The 15,307-nt window shown below is 49.7% G+C and overlaps 1 protein-coding gene across 7 annotated transcripts in view; it reads right to left on the bottom strand.

The window, feature by feature from the left end:
- ZBTB7C (zinc finger and BTB domain containing 7C) overlaps positions 1 to 15,307 on the bottom strand; it is a 160,119-nt gene that overhangs the window by 81,333 nt on the left and 63,479 nt on the right. For 5 of the 7 annotated variants that reach the window (XM_080371556.1, XM_080371555.1, XM_080371558.1 and 2 more), the window contains one exon: positions 9,923 to 10,020. The gene's annotated coding sequence lies outside the window, so the exon portion shown is untranslated. The remainder of the gene's footprint in view (positions 1 to 9,922; positions 10,021 to 15,307) is intronic. The other 2 variants (XM_080371559.1, XM_080371560.1) reach the window with 1 other exon arrangement.

Raw genomic sequence — 15,307 nt, 5'->3', positions numbered from 1 at the left:
AGTTTCCAAAACACAGGACCAAAACATAAAACTCCTCGAAAAACCTTCTAGAGATTTTTTTTCTGTTTGTTTGGTGGGGTTTTTTTGTCTCATTCATTCAACAATGGCTCAACGCTCTCTCCACCAAAGGGAACATCCAGCTTTCATCTACTATTTGTAGCTCCTACCGGCTGAATTCTATTTCTAAAATTAGCATCCTGAAATACTTAATTGCTAGAACAAAAGATCATCTTAGATCATGTTTTTGTCCCTGCACACCACACTGAGGTGCTTCTGCAGCCATCTACAACCATCTCAGAGTCAACCACGAACTGGAGCTCAGATGCATCCTGTTCCACTAAGCCCTACCCAGCAGAGCCACGCAGCTTTAACTGCCACCAATCCCAAATGGAAGAGAGATGAAGATGAGGACAGAGCAGAGCAGAATATGCTGCAGGCTCCCTTCTGCAGATGACACAGATAGAAAGTTATTACTACAGAGAATGGGCAAGTAAAAGTAAAATAAAATAAAATATTATAAATAATACAAAATATTGTGAAGCAATGGGTTGATTATCGAACGCTGAAACCATCCAACCAAATTGCACTACCCTCCTTGACAAGGACTGGCACCTCTGGCCACCAGAAGCCCTCCTGAAATCAGCAGCTCCCGGCACTGTGTGCGAGGGACCCACGCCTGGCCCTGGAGTTGCTGGAACAGCTGAAGATCACTCCTCCAGCATAAACTCATCCTTCACGGTTTAGAAAGGTGTGAGGCTTATTTGCATAATAAATGACAAGGCAGGGATACGGATTTCTGACAGACGCCAAACCCCACCCCGCCCCTCCTTGAAAGAAATCTATTTATTCTGAGTGAATCGGCTCTTCTCTAGATAAATGGTGTTTGTAGTCAGTTTAGCTCGGCGAGATACGCATTCTTTTGCATGCCTGTAATGAATTTTCACAGCTAGAGCCCTAATGCAGTCTAGTCATGGAGGTTTATCAGGACCTCTTATTTTATTTCTACCAGTAAATGGGAATTGCTTTCCTTATCGCTATCTAGAAGCACCTGAGTGATTTTTGCTTCACATTTCCTATCCCACTGGAATTCAGGATGTGGTGTTATCTGATACTGTACAATTGTCACTCATGTTAGTTGCCTTTTTATTTTAATTTGTTGGATTTACTGCTGCTTTTATTTTTTTCTTAAGAGATTTTATTTTAAGATCTGAGTCTCTCCTTGCTCCCTACCATCCTTCTCACGTTTCTTTGGGTGATCCTCGGGAAGGTGGGATCAGGGCTTGTCTTGCCTTCATCTGCTTGATGCCTTCCCTTGCGAAAGGACCTAATCATTGGGCTCACCCCCATCCATCTCACCTTCCTCCACTGGCCAAGTGCAAAACTACGCAATAGCAAGCAGAGATCATTCCTAACACTGGGTTTAAAAGCAAACGAACCCAGGACAGCAAGGGCTTGATGATGTGACCGCTACAGCTGCTGCAACCAGGGAGCAGGTACATTGCTCCGAGCTCTGGAAAAGTGAACCCACTGTTGCTGGAAAGGCACAAGAAGACCTATAAATCCTGCAGATAACATCGTGATGGATCAGTAGTGGCAAGACATTAACCTTCACTCTTGAGGAGACACCCAAATGATAACACCTGTAGCCATGCCACTCCAGAGTTATCAGTCTTGTCACTCACGGAGATAAATCTATCTGACCTAAACCATCATCCTACACCCCTCCAGCTTCCTTGCTCAAAATCCTCGTAGGTACCAGCAGGGATCAGGAAAATCACACCTAATAATCAATTGAGTGTGTGTAACAAGGCTCACATGGAAATCATTTCCTTCCAGTATGTTAAAATAATTCCACAGAGCAGGGAAAAAAACATGGTAGGCTTGAAGGCCAGCCCGCAGGGAAAGTGCTACATGTCAGTGACAACTGTGGAAGGACAGAAAACAGCTACCAAAACCTCAAGGAGCTGTCACACACAGGAAAATGTAAGTTAATTAAAGCCACTTAAAGAAATACATCTGGGACAGGGGCGTGGGATGTAGGAAGGGAGAATGAAGTGATATTAAAAGCTCAAACACATGGTGAATCCCAGACAGGAGGGGCAAGGAAAGCTATTTGGCAAAATCTGGATGAGCCCCTCGCCTCAGAGCTGTGTCTGAGAGGGCAGCCAGAGCCCCCTCCGCCCCAGGGCTATGCCTCACTGTCAGACGCTGAATCTTCCTGCGGCCCCTGTGGGGATGCCCAGCTCAGCAGGTCCACCCTTCCACTGGAAAACATCACCGAGGCTCCACCGATGCTCCTCCTCGCGGCCCAGCAGTGCTGGCTTGGGATTATGAATCTATTTCTGGCCTTTCTAGCATCTCCCCTCCAGTCCCTACTGCACTGTTCAGCTGAAACAAGAACCACAGGCAAAGCATCCATCTGGCTAAGAGCATGAGGATGTAAATCCACCTCAAACACACCACCAGGACCAGCATCACCTCCACCTTCAGCCCTGGTCCACCTCCAAAGTTCAGTTGCCTCCTACTATGCTCAAAAGATGAGTACAGGTTACTCACACCAGTCACTGCTGATATAAAAGCAAAATGAGGAAGGCTTGGACAGGCTCTGTGCAAACAGCACGCTCAGTGTGATATATACACAACAGCTCTGAATTTAGATGCCTTGAAGCTCAACAAGACAAGAAGCCTGAATGTTGCTTTGAGTTGTTTCAAGACATAGCCCTGCTACTTTGCTTCGACCTTAGGGCTCCACCACATGAGACTTTATTTTTGTTGCAGTCAGCTCCCAAAGAAGCTTAAAATGTTAGGTATTTATATATTCCTTTGAGTGCTAATTCAGAAGCGGTACCAAAATACCCGCAGAAGGTTGGGTCATCATGGAGAACCTTCGTCTGCTATCACTGCCACTCACCCGGCCCTTTGAGACACCGCTGCTTGGAAAGCAGTGCCAGCCTCAGCGTGAGGCAGACGGGAAGGGAAACAGCAAAGTCATCTGCACACCATCAAATCCCCGCGGCGGGATGACAGCACGCGAGACTGCTGCCTGCGAGAGGAAGCCTTGCCATGACATCAGCCCGACCCAGTTGGATCGCAGGCGGCATGGAAACACAGATGGAGGAGCGAGGAGAATCCAGGCTTCCAACAGCATCTTGGTCTGCTTCCCATCCTCCTCTCTCTGCTGGGGATGGGGGTGATGCAGCGAACCCAACGTCAACCCAGCGTGGTCCTCCAGCAAAGGTGCTGGGATCTGGTTATCCTGGTTAGCAGGGAGCTGGTGTAGTGAAGGGGCCAGGTCACACGGGATGAGGTCTGAGATCTCCTTCCTCACCCCGAAATCATAATCTAACCCCAAACCAGGCTTTGCTACAGATCTTTTATTCCAGCCCCGGGTAAGATTAACTCATTGCAAGTGCCCATGGCTCTGCAGACAGCATTAAAGACTGGGATCTCAAAATATAGCCGGGTACAGCATCCCCCTCCCTGCCGGCAGCTCTGGGCAGGCAGCCAAGGCCCCCCACCCATGCCCCCAACCCCTTCCCTCCCCAGGGCTACTTCCTTAATGCAGCCCAGCTGCCTGCCCCCACCCGCCAAGGGCTGACAGATTTGTGCAGTCCGCTTAGGGTGGGGTAGGTACATTTATTTCCTCTTTTCCAAATAAAAATAAAATAATAATAAAAAAAAAAAAAAAAGAAAAGAAAAAAGAACAAGAAAAAAAAGGGAAAAAATGCAATTAACTTTTCCTCTCCTTGCAAGGGGCAAGAAACATTCTTGCCACAGAAATGGTTTTGGGACTAAGAGATCTGCTCACGCAGCTGCACTGGTGCTATTCTAGCTTAACTAAAATTAAATAGCTGAAGCTGTATGTGGGCCCTTATGCAACTGTCACGGAGACCACAAGATTAGAGGACCAGACGGTGACCTGGGAGGCCAAGGTCTATTCCCAGCGCTGTGCTGAGGGATTCTCACATGAAATGCTTCTCAACCTCTGTTTCCCCAAAGATAAAAAGGAGAGTAGCGAAACTGTGCAGACGTACACATGAAGGACCTGCAAGTCCATAGGACCCGGTCAATCCACAGGCAGGACCAGACACTGATATTGCTTAACTCCCTGGAGGACGAAGCACCTCAGTTGCTTTTGGAGGCTAGAGCATGGAGAGGCTTTCCCAGTCCTTCAAGCCAAGCATGCTGTCCCTCCAAGCAATGCTGAGAGAAGCAGATCCATAGGTAAACCTCGGGACTTCTGCACAGTTTCAAGAAGGAAAGAATAATCCCATCTCACAGACTGTCCTGGGTGCCTCAAGCCACTCTGTCCCTCCAAACCAACTCCCACTGACCCCACATTTCTGCAGTATGCCCAGGCCAGAGTGTTGATGGACTGCTGCTAGACAGACATGCAGCCGGCACATCTCAGCTACAGACAGAGAAGCATCAAGACAACAGAGGAATCACAGACAGGTATTCACAGAATCATGGAATGGTTTGGGTGGGAAGAGACCTTCAAATCCCCCTAGTCCACCCCCTGCCATGGGCAGGGACACCTTCAGCTGGATCAGGTTGCTCAGAGCCCGTCCAGCCTGGCCTTGGATGTTCCCAGGGATGGGCCATCGGGCACCTCTCTGGGCCGCCTGTGCCAGTGCCTCACCACCCTCAGCGTAAAACATTTCTTCCCTCCATCTAGTCTGAATCTCCCCTCTTTGAGTCTCAAACCATCCCCCTTGTCCTGTCGCGACAGGCCCTGCTAAAACTCTGTCCCCATCTTTCTCCTAAGCCCTTTTTAAGTATTGAAAGGCCAGTAGGTTTTGTCTGATCACTTCCAGTGCCCATCCAAATGCTAGCTAGAGATCTAACAGGACTGAAAAAAAACAACAGGAAAGCGCAGGATAACCCCAGCATCCCAGCCACCATCCCCTCTCTCACCACAAGCAAGTCGCTCTCCACCAGCTGTGCCAGCTATTGTTGGGCACATAAAGACCACTTTGCTGGCCGCACCGTCAGCATGCAGCTCATTACTCTGCAAAGCACTTTGAAATGCTCTGAATATGAAAGGTGCTCCATCAGACCAAATTCAGCTCTGTTTGCTATTACAATACAGTGCATTTCTTTTGTCTGTGCCTTTTGATGATGCCCAATTGTTCCCCTCAGTCAGTATTTCGGAGTCATTAGTTGGAATTAGTAAAGTTCCCGCTGCCAGACTTTTCCAAGGCTCTGCTCTCGGGCTACAAAGAGTCGATGAGGAGTTGTCCTGCTTTCACAGAGCTGGAGGCGCGGCGGGGGAGCATTCTGGGGGGAGCAGGCAGTCTGCTCCACTCCACTCTCCTGCTGCAGGCACCGGGAAATGCATGTGCCGACAAGATGCTGCGGGTGGTCGCAGTGGGGCTGGTGCTTCCTGGCCAGGAGGCAGCCTACAGACCCTTTCATTTGGTACCTCTGGTGGGACGAGGTGAATGGCTTTGCCCAGTTGCATCCACATTTTGGCAGCACATCCCACAAAGTTCAGGTTTCTCTCCCAGAAATCGCCCACTCCACATTGCAATGCACCAGCACTGAAGTCACCTTTCTCTGGGTGACAGACACCTTCACTTGGACATCTCTGTGGTGAGAACACTTGGATGTGCCTGGCATTGTCCTCCAACCTCTCACTCATGTTATGCCTTTCTGACTATATGGGAAAGCCCCTTAGCATCAAGACACTTTCCCCTGAAGGCTTTTATACATGGACCATGCCAGTTCCTCCCTACCCCCCACCCTCCTGGGATGCTCACTTTGACTTCGGAAGAATTTGGTGGTAAGGCATTTTCACTGGAGGATCTTCTCCAGGCTGGACAACCCCAGCTCTCTCAGCCTGTCCTCTGACCATTTTTATGGCCGTCCTCTGATAGTGGATTCATTCCTGTTCACACGTAAGGAGACCCAGCAGATGTATGAAGTGACGAAGTTGCACAGAGCATGCCCCGTCTAACATTGCTCTCTGGCCTCAGAGAGCCAGCTCAGGTCCCCAGACCACAGCAGCTCCAACTTGCACTCACACCACCTGTGGGTGCAGACACTTCTTCACCCAGCCATCCCACTGTGGTTTCTCAATGCAACATGGACATTTGGCCACCACAACCCTGAAATAAAACTAGGAGCAAAACAACCTTACAGGGCATCCATGGGGAACTGGAAGATGAGCCTAGCACTGAACCCAGGTCCTTTAGCAGCTTGTCACCTTTCACAGTGGATTGTGCTCACTCTTGCTAAGGATTTCCTGGAAATCATCTTATAGATCATCCCACCTAACATTAGCGATAGCATTTCCACTGCAACACAACCAAATGCAGGCAATTCACACCTCTCACCTTGCATTTTTTAAAGTAACACAGTATAATAAAACAGCCTGCCCGGATTCCAGCTTAATCTAAAAACAACTTTATGGCCTCTAATTTTAGCACTAATCTTCCTTTGCTATGGTTGTGTGATTTCTAATTATTTTATCCCCAAGCCTTGCTTTGATGGATAGTCATACCTTTTCCAATGCTGAGTGACTTGTAAAGTGCCTTTAAAAAATACGCTGATCATTTCAGGTTAATTTCCAGTTCCTACGCAAATAACATTCTCATATATGGCTTCACTGGGGAAATACTACTATTATTATTAAAATTATAATAATAAAAGCAATGCAATTTAAAAAGGAGAGCTCTGTTTCCTAGGATCATCCCAATCTGATCCTGCAAACACTGTATTTTCTCTTAAAAGTTGTTAAAGAGCACGAATCTGTTATCCAGATACGGATCTCTTAGCAATTCAGTGCCTTTGGCTTGGCATCGATCCCAGAACACTTTGACTTTATCTATCTGCAGGGGGGTCTGGGCAGGCTGGAGCGATGGGCCCAGGCCAGTTGTGTGAGGTTCAACCAGGCTCAGTGCCGGGCCCTGCCCGTGGGTCACACCAGCCCCCCGCAGCGCTGCGGGCTGGGGCAGGGGGCTGGGAACGGCCTGGGGGGAAAGGGCCTGGGGGGGCTGGTCAGCAGCCAGCTGGGCATGAGCCCCCCGTGTGCCCAGGTGGCCCAGGAGGCCAGCAGCACCCTGGCTGGTGCCAGCAGTGCTGTGGCCAGCGGGAGCAGGGCAGTGCCCGTCCCCCTGCCCTCGGCACTGGGGAGGCCGCCCCTGGAATGGCGCGGTGGGCTCTGGGCCCCTCGCTCCCAGACAGAGCCTGAGGGGCTGGAGCGTGTCCAGAGCCGGGCAGGGGGCTGGGGAAGGGGCTGGGGCACAAGTGCTGTGGGGAGCGGCTGGGGGAGCTGGGGGGTCAGCCTGGAGAGGGGGGGCTGAGGGGAGACCTTCTGGCTCCCTGCAACCCCCTGAGAGGGGCTGGAGCCAGGGGGGTCGGGCTCTTCTCCCAGGGAACAGGCGACAGGACGAGAGGGAACGGCCTCACGTTGTGCCGGGGGAGGGTTCGGCTGGGAATGAGGGAAAATCCCCTCACGGAAAGGGTGGCCAAGGCTGGCACAGGCTGCCCGGGGGGCTGGCGGCACCCGCCCTGGGGGGATTTATAGCACCTGGAGATGTGGCGCTCGGGGCCATGGTTAGCGGTGGCCTTGGCAGTGCGGGTTAGCGGTTGGACTTGATCTCAAAGGTCTTTTCCAACCAGAATAATTCTATCCTTATTTTCAGGTTACAACACATCAAAGAACAACCAGCCATGGCAAAACCTCAGAGGGACTTTGCAAGGGTCAGCAGGAAGCGGTGGCAGAGATGCACTTGCCTCGATGCTCCTGGGGAGCATTGCCTATCCAGTCCTCTGAATTTATAGCCACAAAGATCAGCCCTTGGCTGAAGATGTGTTGCAGGGGCTTAGGATGAGCCTCGAGCCCAGGGTCCTCAACAGGCAGGTGTTTTCTATCCTAGCATGTTCACCTGATCCTCCTAATTGCTGACCTAGATCAAATTTGGATGCGATACTGTTAAATTTGCACAGAAATTTACTGGGGAGAGGATGCTGCCTGCAGAACATTTCAGGATGCTGAGGCAGGCAGCTGCCTGCCTGGTTGGCTCTGCCACCGGCTTGCAGGTCCTGTAGGACCATCACCGGGGTAGGGGACACAGACACAGGGCCAGTGTGTGTTTGGTGGGTTATTTCCTTCCCCAGGATTTACACTGCACTCCATTCAAATGGAAAACATCCATTTGACCTGTGACATTTTTGTTTTAGTTACTCTCCAAGCTTTGACAGCAGCAGTTTAAACACAGAGCATATGAACTTCAGCACCAAGAAAGCACCCCATCCCCACAAATCCAGAATGGATGGGGAAAAATATAGCACCACAGTCCTGATGGTGAATGTATTTCTTACTTCTCATTCTTCATTTTCCTGTCTTTCACTTTCTGAGCCTGTTTCACCCTCTGCATCTTCTCCCTCCCCATTGGAAACATGAACTTAGCTTCCCACCACCCACCACAATATTCAAGAGAGAAGGATATGGGCTGGTTTTGTGTTTTTTTTTAATTCCCTGCACAATGCTGCATATAGAGTATTTGAAATGGAGATTGTCAAAACAGGAAACAACCCAGTCAAAGTCCTCAGGCCTGGGTCCCGAAAATGTCACTGCACAGAGCTGCAAGCGATGGAGAATAGCCCTCTGTTCCCACACGGAGAGAGGATGCTCTGGGAGAGCAGCCAGCGACACACAATCTGCCCTCATGCCACCCTTATCTTGAGAGCTGGCCTTTAACCTCTGCTGAGATCAGTGGGAAGTTGGTTTTTATTAACCACTTGCGGGGCGGGGGGGGGAATCCAACAGACAGGGTTAAAAATTATAACCCTCTGTCGACTGATACTTTTATCAGCATCGAGAATTTTGTAAGGAGTATCACCTCGCTCAGGAAGCCAGCCCTACAGGAAATCCTTCACCCTTAGCATTTCAGAGTAACATCCACACTGGCTTCCTTCTTACTCCTTTTAAAACTCACCCCTGAGATCTTTGCTTCTCAAGCTCACACTCCAAGTTTGAGCTGACCTTGCTGGGATGGAAGAACAAATCTTGGGTCAAATCCTGTCCATGTCCCCACCCCAGCCAAGGCACTGGGCTGACACCACACCTCCATGAGGATGCAAAGCAGGGCACTACTTGGCCCTAAGCTCTTCGATTTCCATCTGTCCACCGTGGAGAAAGGCATGAAGTTTCATAAAGGCACAACAACGAGGCCAGGTTTGGAGAAGAGAATGCAGCTGCTGTGAACCCAGGCAAATAAGATTTTCAGAATTTATTTTTCTGCAGAAAATAGTCACTAGGTTTATTTTAAAAAGCAGGCTCCCACAGCTGTATGTTTTCAGCCGTTCTTCAAAATCTGACCTGAACAAGCATCCTTGCCAACAAATATTGCTGTTTTAAGCCTTCAGTTGCTTCTGATGGGAGTGAAAGTGTTTGGGTGGGTTTTTGGTGTTTTGGGGTTTGTTTTCTAGTTTGTTTTGTTTTCACAGCTTTCTGCAAGCTAACTTCAGGAGAACTTCCCAAGCAGAAGAGCTGGTGACCATTGCCAGAATGGTGATCCAGCAATTCAGGTTGCCCAGAGAGGTGCCCGATGGCCCATCCCTGGGAACATCCAAGGCCACGTTGGACAGGGTTCTGAGCAACCTGATCCAGCTGAAGGTGTCCCTGCTTGTGGCAGGGTTTGGACTAGAGGGACTTCGAAGGTCCCTTCTGACCCAAGCCATTCAATGGGTCTATGATTCCCCCTGTGGAAGCAATGGAGATATATTGTATTTTTGAGGGAACAGTGGTTCTTACTGTAGTGTCAAGCCACTGACCTACAGAGTGACAACCTTCAGGAGGAAAAAAGTCCACGGATTCATGGGATGTACAACTAGGAATGTCATTTCAGATGGTCTGCATAGCCCAGAACACCAAATTTAACCCATCATCCAGGCAGACAATTAAAATAATTACCTAGGGCCTGATCCTGAAAGGTGCTGAGTGCAGTCAAGTGGTCTCCGCTCCCATAGAGTTCAGTATCTCAGGGCTCTCAGCAGGGTCAGCCTTGGAGCCTGCGCAAAACAAGATAGCCTTAGTCCAGTCTTTTGTAAAGAAAACCTCACACAACCTGTAATTTAAAAAAAATAAACTATCCCAGCTCCATGTGCCAGCCCCGTATTCCTGTAAGGGAAGATAATGCAAGGGTCACACAAAGCGTGGCTGGGAAGATGCTCTCCAACCCACAGGCATCCTCTGCAGATCAGGGATTGATGCCTGCAGCACACAGGAGAGAAACTGCGCTAGGACGGATGTGTCTATAGAGCTTCAGTCCACATCCAGGAACATCCAAATGATGTTCCTCAGGAGTACCGCTTTATCCAAGCCATCCCATGCAGACACGTACACTGTCAACACTGTCGCGGAGCTAACACACCTTCCTGGCAGAAGACAAACTTCAGGGTTGCCTTGCCAAGTCTACGGGAAGTGATAAACCTCGAGATAAGAGAATTCTGCCAGGTTTCCAGGGAGGAAGCCCAGGAACAACCCTCCGTGCTCCCCACTGGCTGGCAGTGACGTGCAGCTCGCCAGCCCTAGGCGGGCATGGCCGTGCCAAGCACAGGGTGAAGGGAGGGAAGGGAATGAAGGGGACACAATGACAGCACTTTTCTCCATACGGCCCTTTGTTTTCGGAGGTCCCCCGAGATGCTCGGCTCAGGGTGGCCAAGTCTTCCTTCTTCTGTCCCTATAAGGGGAACGGATGAGGGGAAGAAAACAATGTTCCCTCCTCAGTTGCCTAATGGAAGAACAAAAGCACAGTGATCCTTTCCAAAAATGTCTTTTGAGGAACAGACGATCAAGCCTGAAGGCCCAGTATTTCTGGTTTATTTATTTTTGGATGAACTCCAGCCTGGCAGTGTCTTTCTGTCCTTCCTCCAGGCTCTTGCAGGACTTGCCCAGAGCTGCACGGGTCATGCAGGGTTTGCACAAAGCCCAAACCCAGTCGCGAGAGTTAACATGCAGCACCTCACAGAGGTGATGAAACCAAAGGAGAGGTTCCTATACCAGACCCCATCACAAGCAAGCCTCAGCCAGGGGGTGGAAGGGAGAAAGGGGCATCACCCACCCATAGCCCTGGTCTGGTGGGATGCATTCAGCAGGAAGGGTCTGCCCCAGGCTGATCCCACTGGAAATTGGGACCAAAACCTGCTAAAGCTAAAAGCAGTTCAAAACCAGCATCAGATCTTTTATTGCTCAGTAGCAGTGGCTACAAATCCACAAAAGGGGATTTCTGCTGTGCTGATTGCTCATGGAAAGTCCCCGACTGGCCCACAATCATGGAAAAAATGGAAAATATAACTTTAATACCAAGTTGGTGGCAGGCTGTCTATTTTTCTCTCCTGTGACTAGTTACCATGGATAAATTTGTGAGGTCGACTACGCAATTGTTCACTGCACTGCTCCTATTAAACAGAGGATGAGAATCATTCTATTTGTACCGTACTTTAATTTCCAGAAATTCTTCGTTCGTTTGTTTGCTTAAATTATTTCTCTCATTTAAAGAAACAATGCAGTCTTACAAAGCAAGGGCCCAAATCTCTTGGGTAACCCTGCTGTGGTTCATTACTTCTACACTAGTTAACAAGGCCAGTAATTTCCCTAAGGTTTAAATAGAAAATCTTCTTTCCAGAATCCAGAGGCAGGACATTTTAACAAACTCACTACTGTATTCCAGTTATGTTATAGGTGAGGGATATCCTAGGCAAGGCACAGGTTCTCCTTGGGGTTATTGTATAAAAGCAAGTACCCTAAATGGAGCTTTTTTCACCCAAAGCTACCCCCTCAGCTGGGGAAGGAGACCTGGGGGTCATTGTCTCTCTGCTGAGCCTTGCCCTGCTCAGAGCATCAGCTCTAGCTCCGCTTGACAACAGCTTTCTGAAGCATTCCAGTCCTCATCCCAAAATGCAGACTGGTCTATCACAGTATGCTGGGATGAATTAGATGATACTGGACGGGCAGATCCATGATCTCCCTGGGGTGGGTGTGCTGGAGAAGTAGACACAGAGCCTGTTTTACTAATGATGTGGATTGCAAAGTAACCAGGATACCTGCCGATTGCCTGACCATGAACCGCCCTTCTCACCGGTTTTACAAACCTCCTCCCATGACTAAATCAGAACACTTTCTAAAAAATTAAAATAAACACAGAGCAGAGCTTGTGAAAAACAAGCAAACACATAAAACATATATATATAAACATATATATATGTACACATATAAACATATATATAACAGCCCAGCAAAGCTCTATTGAGCCACACATGCAGGTGAAATACACCCTGTGCTGAGTGAGAAGCCGGCAGTGCTGCCCTACAAGTGCCTCTTCAGCTCCTTTATAATTATTTATACAGTAGGATTTGTCAAGCAACAGCTACAGATGTTTGCGTGGAGCCTTCTTGCTTATCCAGTGACAATACTGTGGGCCTGGGACAGCTGCACAAATCATACCAGGTAAATAATAAATACACGGCGCGGTGAATCAGGAAGAGGTGGTGAGGTATCTGGAGATTCCCACGGACTCCCTGCCGGGGGGAAGGAAACAAGAAAATGCCCTGACCTAAGCAGGGGTGAGTCTCACATACACACAGATCACAGGGAGATCACAGGAGCTGTTTGCAGATCACTTACCGAACATGAATAATTCAAGCAGGAGCGCTGGAGCAATGAGAACAGAGAGATGGGAGCTCACCAGCTCTGCTTTGGTAGGTTTTATTTTGTCGAGCAAAGAAACCACGAGCACACAAAAATCCTTAGCCTACAATTGTCAGTGCTGTGACTTTACTGTGAATCTTGTGACATACAGTGTTCTACCGATCCTCAGCTGACGAAGAGCATCCTTTCCCTTTCTCCTCCAAGCAGTTCTGTGATAGTTAAGCTGGGCAGGTGCAGGAAAATCATGCATTTTTCCACAAACTTTAGTACCCACCAGCAGTCCACTGCCTAATTACACAAATCACAGAATCACAGAACGGTTTGGGTGGGACGGGACCTTCAAAGTCCCTGCAGTGCAGCCCCCTGCCATGGGCAGGGACACCTTCAGCTGGATCAGGTTGCTCAGAGCCCGTCCAGCCTGGCCTTGGATGTTCCCAGGGATGGGCCGTCGGGCACCTCTCTGGGCCGCCTGTGCCAGTGCCTCACCACCCTCAGCGTAAAACATTTCTTCCCTCCATCTAGTCTGAATCTCCCCTCTTTGAGTCTCAAACCATCCCCCTTGTCCTGTCGCGACAGGCCCTGCTAAAAACTCTGTCCCCATCTTTCTCCTAAGCCCCCTCTAAGTGCTGGAAGGCTGCAGTAAGGTCTCCCCGGAGCCTTCTCCTCTGCGGGCTGGACAACCCCAGCTCTCCCAGCCTGTCCTCCCAGCAGGGCTGCCCCAGCCTCTGACCATCCCCGTGGCCTCCTCTGGCCCCGCTCCAGCAGGTCCATGTCCTCCCTGTGCTGAGGACCCCAGAGCTGGACACAGTACACGAAGCATCCACCACCAAGAAAAACAAAAAGGTGTTTCCTGTGAGGGTTCACTTCAGCTATCAACTTCTCCGGGCAAAGACAACGATGCTCAGAGGCCAGTTCACAGCCCTCAGGCTCTTCTGCTCCTGGAAGAGCTCATGCTTCTGGTGCCAAGGAAGAGGATGGAAAAGAGAAGAAATGATAAAGGGGGTGGGGGTGGGGGCTGGGGCGTGGGGAAAGGGTGGGATAAGGGAAGTTCTCTTATCCCTATTCTGAAAGGAAAACTCCCTTCCAAAAGGGTTGCTCCTGTGGGGTTATATTAGTAGCCCACACTGAACACATTATCAGGAGATCTGGAAGCCAGTAAGCAAATGAAAAAAAAAATATGAAAAGACACACAGACGGTAAAGACAGATGGTGGAAGTCAAACACAGCTACAGTGCGACCTGAAGAAATTCAAAACTCATCCCTCTGTAAGGATGTTGCATTGCATTCATTGCGAACAGGAAGACCCTTGCTGACCAGTATCAAGAGCAGCTCTCCCACATGGGGTCAGAAATGGGACACCCAAGCTTGTGACAGCCCGGTGAGCCCAGGGACAACTCACCCCTGGAGAACTGGAGGTGTGGAGGAGGGATTTGACAGACAGGAACCTGCCGTGTGGCGGTGTGCTTGCACCCCTCATCCTGACCTTTATCTCTGTAACAACGCTCAAGTGATAACCAGCAAAGGTGATCGTGATGGATGCCTCTAGTCATGAGGGCAGATAACAGCAGGATAGCCAAGGGCTAACTGGAGCAAGGTGCCCACCTCACCGCAGCGCAGGGCAAGGCCAACTCAAACCAAGTTTAAAAGAAAGTGATTTCTGCAGTCGGAAGGCAAATGCGACCGTGAGCCAGCTCCCCGATGCCCGAACCAGCGGCAGCCCAGGCCCACGGAGCCCCCCTGCACGCAGCGGGCTGCACCCCAGGGGCTCCCCTTGAGCAGGGACCCTCCCAGGGGGGCTCCTGGAGGCTGAGAGAGCCCTTGCCTTGCTGCAACAGACCCTCGGTAGGTGATTAACGGCATGCTAAACTGGGAAATCTTACCAAAGTGACAGAAGGGATTGATGGCGCACAAATAATCCTTTACAGACATAAACTGTCAACCAAGTCTGGGACTAAGCCTGGATCCAGCTGCACCTGAACTCCCTCCGGGAAGGGGTTTAGAACGCGGGGGGTCCCCTCTGAACCCCATGGCCCAACAGGAGGGTCTCCCTGACAGTTCTGTCTGACCCCATCCTCTGTGCAGTAAATAATCAAGTGCACCTTGACGTCAAACCTCGTTAAACCGCTGTCGCATTTACTATTAAACTTTGTTAAATCTCCCTTTTCCATCAGAAAACGTATCGCTGCTTCTCTCTTGTGAGTGAAGTGTGTCACCCCATCTGTGACAGTGCGTTATCCTGCTTCAATTCACCCCTATGCACCGCACTGCTGCCAGGCCCGCATTTGGTCCCAAAACCGCACACCAAGCTCCCCTCCGGCTGAGCTGGAAGAAAACTGCTGTGCACATCGTGCATATTGACGACACACCGGGCCATGGACCCCTTGCATAAAACATATTTCTGGATATTGCATGAAAGGTGTCTGATTCAAAGAATCACGGTGACAGGAATATATATTCACCCAAGATCACAACACAACAGTCACAGCAGATTTTGTTCTCAGATTAAACCAGACGAAAAGCATCCAGACATCCCAAGCTAGCTGCAACCTTTGATGCTACCAGCAAACAAGTCTACACTTCAGTTTGCCTTTGAACATAAAAATACTGACTCTATCCACACTTTCTCCCATGTTTTAAACTACTTAAGCT

The sequence above is a fragment of the Falco punctatus genome (assembly GCF_963210335.1).
Source record: "Falco punctatus genome assembly, chromosome: Z".
In the NCBI taxonomy this organism is placed as follows: Eukaryota; Metazoa; Chordata; class Aves; order Falconiformes; family Falconidae; genus Falco; species Falco punctatus.
Note: the sequence above shows the minus strand (reverse complement) of the source record. Positions and strands in the feature narration are given on the sequence as shown.